The following is a 12,099-nucleotide window of genomic DNA, read 5'->3' as shown; positions in this document are numbered from 1 at the left end:
TAAATACAATGGAATTAAAAACATCGTTTTAGTGGGAGCAAGGGAAAGAAAGTATGAGTCTCCAAGTGTAGACTGGTAAATTCAAGTTTTTCTTAATTGCATTTACCTTTGTTAAATCCACCCTCAGTTGTTTATTTGTGCATTGTCAGAAATGGGTTTGCAAAGTCTGGCCATCCTTTCTGTGAGTGTCAGTAACTCCAGATAAAGGAGACAGCTGTTCTGGACTGCATACCAAATACAGCCTGTCATGTGCCTAAACTACTCATTTTGTGCTTCTAATTACTAATTCTAACACAAGCTAAAATGCATTTCAGTGCAATGCTGTTGTACAGTATAAAAAAGTGTAGGTTTATACTTCACATTTGTTTTAACTGGCATAATAAATGAAGTAGCAAGATCTTCATCTGATGCCCTCAACAGAGCTGTGTCTTCCCCTGCATTTGTTAATTTACTTGTTCTGTCATTACTTAGTATATGTGGCATTTCCATTAATTAAGCATAGTTAACTACATTGAAAGGGCGATGCAGTGGAATTGCCTAGCTAGCAGAGCAAATCCCTAATGACTTGGGCATCTCTACAGTGTTTATTCAGGTCTGCAAAGAGACTCCTGAAGGACAAACATTCTGACTTTTGCTCCACTATAGAGCATTTTTAAAAGGCAACTTGGTGTATTATCATGCCAGGAGAAAGATATGTTTGCCTAACATGAAAAATACATGCTAGATAAAGCTTATAGTATTCCATGATGAAATTCTGCTTTACATGTAGTAATTTGCTTACCAGTTCTACATATGCATCTGCAACTGAGAAGAAGAAAAACAACTGAATCATGTTTTACCATCAAATTATAACACCAAATTTCAAAATCAACTATTAAACTTCTTTCACTCTAAGAGATTTTGGAAAGAAGCAGTGTTCCACTGGATATATCACCATCAGTGAAGCTTACAGTGGACTTCTTTCAAGAAGATTCTTTTTTGTTTTTTTGATACAAAAGATAAAGCTCCATACATACTGAAACACAAAACCTGATAAATACTATAATTTAAGCATAAAGCTTCATCCACAGAACTACCACTATGCATTTTATATGCAGCTAAGGAAAACTGACTTGTAAGAAGTTATTTGTTATCAATATCCTGAGTCCACCTAAAAAATAAAAGTGTATTTCCACCCATTTGCATAGTCATGCATGTTTCACTGGCATGTGTCTCACAGTGCAGAAGTTGTTCTTCTCTTTAGTTCCTATTCTTTTCTTAATATTTACTCCCTAAACCTCTCATGTTGCTTCCTTCCTTTCCCCTATGCATTAGTACCAAATAGAGTCCTGATTTTTCAAATAACTAGCCTAGGGTTTCTCTGTTATTGATACCTTCTCGTATACAGAGGGATTTCTTCATTGTGCTGAATTAAGTCACCAGTTCTTGAGACAGTAGCATGTTCCAAAGGTTCTTATCCTGTAGGGAAAAGTGACTACAATGGCTCCCAGCCTTAACAGTGCAGATGTGGTCGAGATCTGCCAAGGAAAGGTAAAGAAAAGAGCCTCGAGTTGCACATTTGCCATCCCACACCTTCAAAAGACAGGCATGTTACTTAGAGTAAGCATGGTCAGGATATCTCCCACTAAACCAGGCTGCTCAAAGCCCCATCCAGCCTGGCCTGGAACCCTTTCAGTCATGGGGCACCCACAGCTTCTCTGGGCAACCTGTTCTAGTGCCTCACCACCCTCATTGTGAAGTTCTTCCTTATATCCAACCTCAACCTGTTCTCTTTCCGTTTAAAGCCATTGTCCCCCATCCTATCAATAAACATTCTCATAAAAGTCTCTTTCAAGCTCGCTTGCACGGGTCTCCAGAACCCTTTAGGTACTGGAAGGCTTCTTTAAGGTCTCCCCAGAGCTTTTTCTTCTCCAGGCTAAACAGCGCAAACCCTCTCCACAGGAGAGATGCTCCAGCCCTCTGATCATCGTGGTGTCCCGCTCTGAGCTCGTTCCAACAGGTCCCTGCCTGTCCTGCGCTGGGAGCCACAGAGCCGCACGCAGTCCGCCAGGCAGGGTCTCACCAGTCCGGAGAGGGACAATCACGTCTCTCGCCACTCTCCACCCCACCTCCTGCGCCACACCGGCCTCGGGTGTCCCGCTGCTTTCTTTCCCTCCTGCGCTGCCCCGGCTGGGCAGGGCCGGCCCGGGCCGCGCTGGCCCCGCCGGGCTCCCTGACGGGCCCCCCCGGGAGCAGCCCCGGTCCCTCGGCAGCCCCGGCGGCCTCGTAGTCGGCGTGGGAGGCCTGGGGCGGTCGGGTCGGCCTCGTACAGCCCCTGTGCCGCCAGGACAGCATTTCCCTGCAGCATGCTTCCCCTGCTGCCAGGCTGCGCTTCCCTCCGGCCCTCCGGACAGCATTTCCCTGCAGCATGCTTCCCCTGCTTCCCCTGCTTCCAGGCTGCGCTTCCCTCCGGCCCTCCGGACAGCATTTCCCTGCAGCATGCTTCCCCTGCTTCCCTTGCTGCCAGGCTGCGCTTCCCTCCGGCCCGCCCTTCCAGCTGCAAACACATCATTCAATTACCGTGAGCTTAAATTTATTGTTTAAAATGGCGGTTAGGTTTAATGCTTTTCCAATACTTCTTTGTCATTTGAAATCAATTAATAAAACTCTTTACACGTACTATTTAAATCAACTTTAATTCCAAGCCGTAGCAGAATCAATATTTAGCAGGTCGCTGCAATCCATCGCAGTCTATTGGCACAGGGGGAGGCAGGAGCAGCCCCCTCCCCTGAGGGCTGTCCCGTGTCCCCCGAGGTGGCAGCCAGCTCCTGGGGACCCCCGGCACCCACCCTGCCACCAAGTGTCCCCTCGCACGCAAGCACTGCGCAGCCCTTGGCCACCTTCTGCAATCGGGGGCACCAGCCGAACACCATCGGTGAGTTCCCAAAAAGTCCATCTGACTTTATGGCTTTGTCCCAGCTCTGAGAACAGAATTGAGGTAATTTTTGTTCAATGCGCTGAAAATCACAGAATCACAGAACTGTCGGGCTTGGAAGGGAACTTAAGGGTCATCTAGTTCCAAATGCCCTGCCAGGGACAGGGACACCTTCCACTGTACCATGTTGTTCAAAGCCCCATCCAACCTGGCCTGGAACATTTCCATGAATGGGGCATCTACATCTTCTCTGGATAATCTGTTCCAATGCCTCACCACCTTCTCAGGAAAGAATTTCTCCCTAATATCTAATCTAAACCTGTCCTTTTTCAGTTTGAAGCCATTCCCCCTATTCTGTCCCTACACGCCCTTGTAAAAAGCCTCTCTCCATGTTTCTTGTAGACTGGGGAAGTGGATATAAAAGTGCGCACACACACACATATAAATATATTATTTTTTTTCCAATTTCATAAGGAGGTGTTTGTATGAGAGCTCTATTTATGAGCACAGCTTTTATCATCAGTTTTTCGGAACCAAGCAATTAGCATACTGTATCAAACTTAAGCACATACAGATAAGCTTGTTCTAATTAGAAAAAAAAGAAAAAAAAGGTCTTTCAGCTCATATTGAAAGAAATATGAGTACTAGTCATTCACTGAAAGGACCACTTTATCATTGTTAAGCTATTAAAAAAAATGCAATCCTTGCCTCATGTTTAGAAGCATCTAGTAATATGCAGTATTGTAAGACCCTTCAGTGCCATGGTAATATATTAAAGACATACCTCTTCATTTTAACAGAAAAAGAAGTTGAAAAAATGTCTTTTGTTCCAAAATTCATTGGCTGATAAAGAAAAAGTAGCTGGTACCATTTATTATGCAGTACTCTAGATCAAACAATGATTTTGTTATAGTCAATTATGAAAAATGCAAGCAGAACAATCATTTAAGCATAAATTTTCATTTTCTAATTAGTTTGTCGGCAGTGGTGCTTACTAGTGTTGGTATCAGCATTATCAGCTGTAGATAAGTGAAAGTTAAAAACACGTGGTATTATTACATCTTCAGATTTTTTGAAGAATCTTTTTGCAAGTTCTGTGCTGTTTTGAAAAGAATCAAATAAATAATAACCCGTTCTTCCATTAACTGTATAGCAACAAACAAAATATTGCAGTATTTTGTTATTTCTGTGGTTTGAAGCATCTGGTGGCTGCAGACTAAGATATCAAGCACATCTTGAGTTTTATTTTTTATTAGGAAGAAAACAACATAATTGTAGCAACATATAACAGGTAAAATAATATAAATATTCTTGGTAAATAAGTAAAAACTCCCTAATATAACAAAGGTCTCTGTAAGACTTAGATCATTTATACTTTCCATCCAGATTTCTTTCTCAACAACTTATGTGAGAGATCATGAACAAGTTTGGGTCTATCTTCATACCTCTCACTGTTACTCTGCTTAGATATTTCCTTCCAACCAGTAAATCAATCAGTCAATCAGTAAATTCAAGTGGTTTGTTCTGAATGTTTCCCATAATAAAAATACATTTGAAAGCAATATATCTTTTTTGAAACTTCTCAATTGAAGTGGAAGCTCAGTCCCCAGTCAAGAAAACACAAATTTTAATCCAAATAAAGAAGTGTGTTGACTAGAAGTTTGTTGTCAGGAGGAATAGGAATAACAGAAGGGAATGAAGGACAGCAAACTGGAGAAGCTTTCCAAATCTCCCTGCCACTGGTACTCTCCAAACAATGATGAATGTTACTTCAAGCAAAGAAAAGGCAAACAATCCTTACAATGCTCTCAGTACCACATTTGCCAAGGCATCCACATTTTTCAAGGAGTTTCTCATGAGCTCTGTGAATGGCACAAGTCACAGTAGCATAACAGCAGGTAACCAGCCATACCATTGCTTCACCTGGTTACAGCCTTAGGGAACTCAGAGCTTTGTATTTCCCTGCTGGCTACAGCTCTTTGTCTTACTGGCACATTAACTCAGGTCTGGCCTGCCATGTATTTCAGTCGAGCTGGCAACATTCATACAGCCTTGAAATCAATCCATAGCCTGCGATTCAACCAAAGTTGTGCTAAAATACATCACATGGCATTACAGTGCTTCTGGTTCACTGCTGCCTTTTAGGCAGTCTGGAGGAGCTCACCTTGAGAGCCACAGCTGCACAGAAACCTCTGTTTCCCTGCTGCCCACACTGCCTGGAAGCTGCTGGCAGAGCTGGCTTTCTCCAGTGCTGCCCCAAGGCTGTAAGGTGGGGCACGGCCCAGCACAGCTGCGAGGCTGAGTGCAGGCAGGTGTCCATTAGCAGAAAGAAATGCTCCTGATGGACCTGGGAGTGTCAGGCAGAACCTCTGACAGCACAGGAGAGCATGGAAAACAGATGGAGTGAGAGCAATGCCGTCCATGGTTTTTCTGCACTGCTCACCTCCTCAAAGGACTTGTCCCACAAAGGCCATGGGTACACGGGAGAGATGCTTGCTAAGACTTTTCTAAAAAAATCTTTCGCTTGGCTTGATCAGGTTTTTTGAAAGGTTAGCCTGACCAGTCTGAATTAAACTTCTTCATCAGAAAATGTGTGATGCTTAAGAAATAGAAATGATTTGGAGGTACAGAGTGGGGCCTGGAAATGATGAAGATTATAGAAGTAACATTGTGATAGGTTGTTCCTGATTTTAAAGCCACCTTAGGATAGTGCAAGTGCATCCTAAAGTCATGTAGCATTAAGCTGAACTTAGACATATCTTTAGAGTTCAAAATATCCTTAAAGGTCTTTTGTATCTCACAGAAACTTAATAAAACCAAACAATTGGCTAGCATTTTTGTGCCAACCTCCTGCCCACAGGTAACAGCCGTGGCCACTCCATGCCTCTAAATACCTCAACTTTAGAAAGTACTTTCCTATTTTCTGAAGCTCATTTTAAATGATGCAACATAATGAAACAGCAAAATTATGTCAGTATGGGGGTTTTCTACATTTTTTGATGGTTGTTTCTACCCTTTCTGCAGACTCTTTAGAGAAGTTGTATCAAAAGTGTAGAAAGGAGCGCTTAGTGTGGAATACTTGCTGCCAGCTTCTTAATTCTGTCTTATTTTTCATTGAAATTCAAGCAAACAGAGCCTTCATTTGATAGGATACTTACCATACAAAATAATACTAAAATGAAGGGAGTAAAATCCTTTGAACCTCAACAGAGAGGTGAGAACTTGACATTATTTTTGTCTTTGGTTTGAAAAAAGTCTCCTTAAAAAGAGAAAGAAACGTCAAAGGAAACTTCAGTCCAATAGGCTTTTTTTTTTTCAGCATAAAAATTAAGTTTTCAAACTCTTTTTGTTCTCATCTGAGTAATACATTACATTTGTTTAAATAACTAAATGTATAAATAATAAACATTTTGTAAATCTTCATCTGAAATAGTGATATCAAGGGAAACACTTTGAAGTGCAGATAATTCCCCTCATGGTCTCCTCCCCCCGAATCTTCTTCAGATCTTGCAGAATGCTTTGCAGATTCCCCAGAGGCACGTTTGGTCCATTGAAGATTCTAGTTAAAGTAAAAAAAGATGTTTAAATCTTTTAACTGAGTTTTTGGGGTAGCATTAAATTAGAAGTGTAGATCTTTCAGTTTCCCAGACTTTTACTGCTCTGTTATTTAAGCTTCAAAGTTCAGTTCACAGAAGAACTATTCATATTTCATATCTCAACTGAGGATCTCTTTCCCTTATTTGGTTTTTAGTTCTCAGGCAAGTGGGAGACACAGATGCTATGAGCCGAGAGTGTGTGTCTGTATTGTTTGTGAAAAACACCCTGAGGCAAGGCATTCAAGATGGCCTGTTAGGTTAGCGGGCTCCTGCTTTGGAAAGCTCACCTGGAGACATATGAAAGGTGTTCAACCCTTTGGAAGGTCAATGGCTTTAAAACATCATGCATTTGGTATCTAAAAAGCTTTATGAAAATCTTCCCTTCACAGGGATCTAGGATCTCCTCAGCTACCCATGCCGAATGGCCTGCGCTTTCTCACACTCATGCAAATATTAAGCAAGATGAGCTTAATTATTTATTGGATTAGAAATAACTAAGAAGAGAAAAAAAGTAATTTTTATTTTAAAGTGTCAATTTAGGAAGGCTTTTAAAAATAGTGTTTATAGGAAATAGCAAATGCATAGCATGTTAAGATTACTGATTAGTTTAAAACAGTGAGTACAAGAATCCATTATTTTAATTAGTTTTCCAAATTGCTGGCAAAAATAACAGAGAGATGTTGTCTGTGGAGAGGTAAACGCTTCCTTATAATTGTTTTGGATTTCGCTCTAACCTTTAATGAATTTATTGTTGTTATGACAAGTACATTCTTTTTATTCCTGCACTAATGTTAGGGAAGTTCACATGAAAGAATGAGGCATCTGGGAACTCAGCAGAGTTTTGTTTTGACAAATGACCTCATTGACCACGCTGAGGAACACCCACTGTACTGGTAAATGACCGAGCCACAGATGTTCGTGTTTCATACAGCTCTGGCTCAAGCCTTCCCTGCCTCCCAACTGCCTGTTGCTGCCCCTTTCCTGCAGCTCTGCTGGGCACGGCTTTTGTGTGAGCTCTTGAAACAAAATGAGCCAGGGAAACTCACACAGCGTGTTCCAATGGGTTATTATCAGCCACCTTGGCTGATTTTGCCTAAATCCGATGGCCCAAGCTCTTGTACAAACTGCAGCAGCAGCAACAGCAGACCAGCAGTGACGCTTCCGGGGCAGGCAGCTGACCATACACTGCCAGTCTTGGTGACAGTGGTGTGTCATGAGAGAGAAATTCATTCCCACCAGCCTTCCCCTCCCCTTTCCAGTAACATTTAAATGCCATTCACAGTGCCTGCGTCCCAAGGCAGAAATTCTCAGAATTGGAGACTGTGCAGCCCTTTTGCAAAGCAGTTGGGATTTGCTCCCTGCTCTTTATTTCCACTGAGTGCATTCCATGTGAAGACAACACTGAGTTAAATACTGTCCTAAGGATTCCTTTAGGCATTTGCCAGTGGTTGCCACAGGCTACAGCCCTGCTGAGAGCTGGCTGTAAGAGCAGGTTCCCTCTTGCCTTCCCAGAGCGTGTGTGTGTGTGTGTGTGTGTGTGTGTGTGTGTGTGTGTGTGTGTGTATTTGCACTGTGCAACCCACAGCTGCATGTCATCACAAGCGTAGGCAGGATTTTTCAGATGGGGACACAGGGGTCCAGGTAGCAGAGAGGGAGGAGCCCTGGGTGGGAGAAGATTCTGCATCACCTGTACAAGGAGAAAGATGAATAATGAAAGGGGCACTAGGTCAGTCGAGGCAGGAAGTGGAAGCAGCAGTGAAGGTGCACCAGTATTTTGGTATAAGACAGATATTCCACTTCCTAGAAAACATGATTTAGAGTATGTTACCACATCACATGCATTGATGGAGCATCACACAGCACTCACTCTTCCCTGGAATGTTGATCCTTGGATCCACCAAGTAGACTTACCCGATGTCTTGGGTAAGAGAGGAGGACGGAGATTGTGGTGTTGTGCAACCTTGTGCTCTCCAGAACGGGTGCACCACTTGCTTTCCTGTTCTCTAGCTGCAGGCACCACAGGCATCACCCTTCTAAACCACAGTGCCTTCACACACATCTGGCAAGATGTGAGGAAAGAGGCAGAACATGTGAAAGTGAATTACAGAGGGCAGTCCATCCCCAAGACTCGCTTTCTGTAAAAATATGGGCTTCATTTTGAAAGAGTCCATGAGCAAGAAACATTTTGCTCTGAAATTAAACAGATTCTCAAATTGCCTTGTGCTGTGCCAAATGATAGTGTAACCAACATTGATCTTAAGGCAAAGTCACTGAAATCATCATGAAGTTTCCCAATGGCTGCTTTGCAATAAAGCAAATGGTACAGGGGAAAGTCTTCTGATAGTCATTTGTACATTCACATAAGCACCCAATGAAAACCAGCTATTCCATGGGCTTTCCTTGTTTAAATACAGCATTGTAAGTTTAGGGTTTGGTTTTATTCTTTCTAAATGTCTTCTGAAAAATCATGAACTTTCATCAGTAAGTAGTCCTCTCATACCAAAGAAAATGTGGGTTTGTGTATAAATGTTACCCTGCAGGTTTCAGAAGCCTCTGAGTTTTGGTGACTGGGGGGAGAGAGAACTGCTCCCTGCAAGGAGGGGAGCAGATATGATACTGGAGAAAGAACACAGCTAATATGGCTAGGGAGAAATGGATAGGGAAGTAATGTGGATATGAGAGGGAAATCAGTTTAATGTTGGTCCTCTTGAGTTTGTCCTGTGTTAAATCTCTGGAGCACTGACTTTTTCCTGTGCTGTTTAGTGCAAGGTCAATGGTTACTAAAGCACTGTGTCTATCATTTTCCAACAAATCCCCCATTCTCACCTCAGTCACTGCTCTCTGATCTATGTTCTCCTCCAGCCTCCTGCCCACCTTATTTATCCAGCTCATGTTTTAGTGCATGTAGGTGATTCCTGCCCTTCACAGATGGCATGGAGACTAAAATTTTTCATTTCCATTCTTGCTTATTCATGACTTTGTTCAGACAATCCTTCAGAACAAACAGTAATAGTACAGTTCATTACAAGTCTTAAAAACAAAACATGTCAGGAATTAGATCAATGCAAATAGTCTTTCTGTGGGAATAGCTACTCACCTCAAAGCAATTTTCAGCCTTTTTTAATATTTATTGATTTTTTTCCTTCCACCATTACTTTGCCCTGTCATAATGTCCTGTATGCTTGTTCTGTGTTTTGACCTAATTTAAGACACTATTTTGGGAGTCTGAATAGAGACATTAAGGTGTGGTACCAGAGAGTAGAGCTTATTCCTGACTACTTATTCCAATGTGTTATTGGGTGCACCACATGAAAATAAATCTTACTTTCCTGCTTACAAACTGTGTCAGTATCAAGGGTTTGCAATACTGCACTTACTCCAGTGCAGTGTAATTTCTCTTATATTCCAGGATCTACAGGATCAAGGGGCAAGGATCCATCTCTTGTTACTGGATAGTAGAACACCATGCTCATAGTGGGAAGGTACAAGTAATAGATGACAACATTTCCATGACTTTTTCCCCACACTAAGACTGGACTGGACATATGTGTGTTTCTTCTCTGGTCCCCTTATGGTGGCAGAATGACTCATCTTTTTTTTTTTACAAACTTTAATAATGTGCAGGGAGGTATCTGGAAACATAAGTGCCTTTCTAAGCATGTATAGCTAACCATTACTCTGAAACTGATTTCACAGAGCACCTGTGATGTGTGGTATCAGAAATGCTTCACTGAGACAGTCTCAGAAGAGAAAGAGAGTTGTGCATGGACAAAAATTTGAGGAGAAATTGGATTCACAGGAGTGGAAGAGCAATAAGTAAACAAGAGGTTGAGCTCAGAGACTACCAATAGACAACCCTTGTGAAAAGCTGGAGGGAGAATATAGACCTTTTTCTCATGTGAAGGAATAATCTGAAAGCAGCCTGTGGAGCTTTAGAGATCATCAAATGTACAGACAGTAACCAGTAGGAAACTGGAATTTAATATTACACAAACGTGATATTTTCCATTTGAAGAAGCTCCAGAAAAGCTCTGATGGCAACCACTGTCTGTCCTGAGGCATTTAGTAACTGAGGGACACATCAGCTCCAAACAGTTCCTGATTCAGCACCCACTGAGAATGAAGAAATGAAACACTGTCTGGAAGAATGTGTGGCTCCTATTGCTTCATTTACACACTGCTCAGGAAATCTTGAATCTATTAACACAGCTCCAGGAAATCTTGAATTTCAAATGTCTGACTGCATTGAGCTTTGCACTTGACTAATCAAGTCAAACATTGTCTGCTAATCAGATTTACAGGTGTGAACCTGTCAGCATGTGGGGATAGGCCACGTAAACATGCAAAGAGATTCAGATAGCTGCCCAGCAGTATCTGAAATTACAACCTGACCAAGAGAGCTGGGTATTGGATTCCTTGGCTTCAAGCACACTGATAGAGGGATTGAGTGAATTACCCATATTTCTTTCCACATGGTAACTGCTATTTTAAAAATTCTGTTCCTTGGGGGAAAAAAAACCTTCAAGTAATCTATATTCTTGGATAATCTGTACTTCCAAGTAAAATGCCCAAAATGAGAGGCCAAAGAAGGAGGATTACATTATGTGGGATCAAAAATTGAGATTCTATTAAAGAGGTACTTTGGGACAAAATTCCCCTTCTAGTGTTTCCACACAGATATATTGCCTACACAGATTCTGACTCGTGTCCAGTATTGTTAAATTAGTTCATCAAGGACTTGGATGAAGGAGCAGATCACCTCCTCGCTGGGAGGCATGGCCAATACCCCAGAGCACTTTGTGGCCCTTCAGAAGTGCCTCAACAGGCTGGAGTGGAACCTTTTGAAATTCAGCAGAGGCCAAGGCAGGGTCCTGCCCTTGGGGAAGGACAACCCCAGGCACCAGTACAGGCTGGGGCCTGACCTGCTGGGAAGTAGCTCTGCAGAGAAGGAACTGGTGGACACAGAGCTGGCCCTTGTGGCCAAGAAGGCCAATGGCATCCTGGGGGGAATAGGAAAAACAGTGCCAGCAGGTTGAGGCTGGTGATTGATTCTGCCCATCTACTCAGCCCTGCTGAGGTCTCATCTGGAGTGCTATGTCCAGTTCTCGGCTTCTCAGTTCAGGAAAGAAAAAGAACTCCTGGAGATTGTCCAGTGGAGAGCTACAAAAATTATTAGAAGTCAGGCACATGTCTCCTTAGGAAAGACTGAGGGAGCTGGGCCTGTTTAGCATGGAAAAGAGACAGATGAGAGAGGATCTTATCAATGCACACAAATATCTTAAATGTGGACATCAAGAGGATGGGGCCAGGCTCTCACCAGTAGAGCCCAGTGACAGAACAAGGGCAAGGGACACAAATGATATGTGATTATAGCAATGTTTCTGGTATGATTGCAAAGTTACTATAAAATTGTTGAAAAAAAATCAAGGCATGTTCACCTTAAAGTACTTTAAAAAGTCATCTATAAATGATGTCTATCGTAGTACCCCAATTCAGACTCCATCTATAGTTGCCTTTGACCATACTGTACATTTAAACATGCATGTTTTAAACTGGACATTATTAAATGTTTTGTACATCATCTAGAGG

Source organism: Agelaius tricolor, unplaced genomic scaffold (assembly GCF_023055355.1).
Source record: "Agelaius tricolor isolate 1412-34295 unplaced genomic scaffold, bAgeTri1.0.p SCAF_1, whole genome shotgun sequence".
Taxonomy (NCBI): domain Eukaryota; kingdom Metazoa; phylum Chordata; class Aves; order Passeriformes; family Icteridae; genus Agelaius; species Agelaius tricolor.
Note: the sequence above shows the minus strand (reverse complement) of the source record.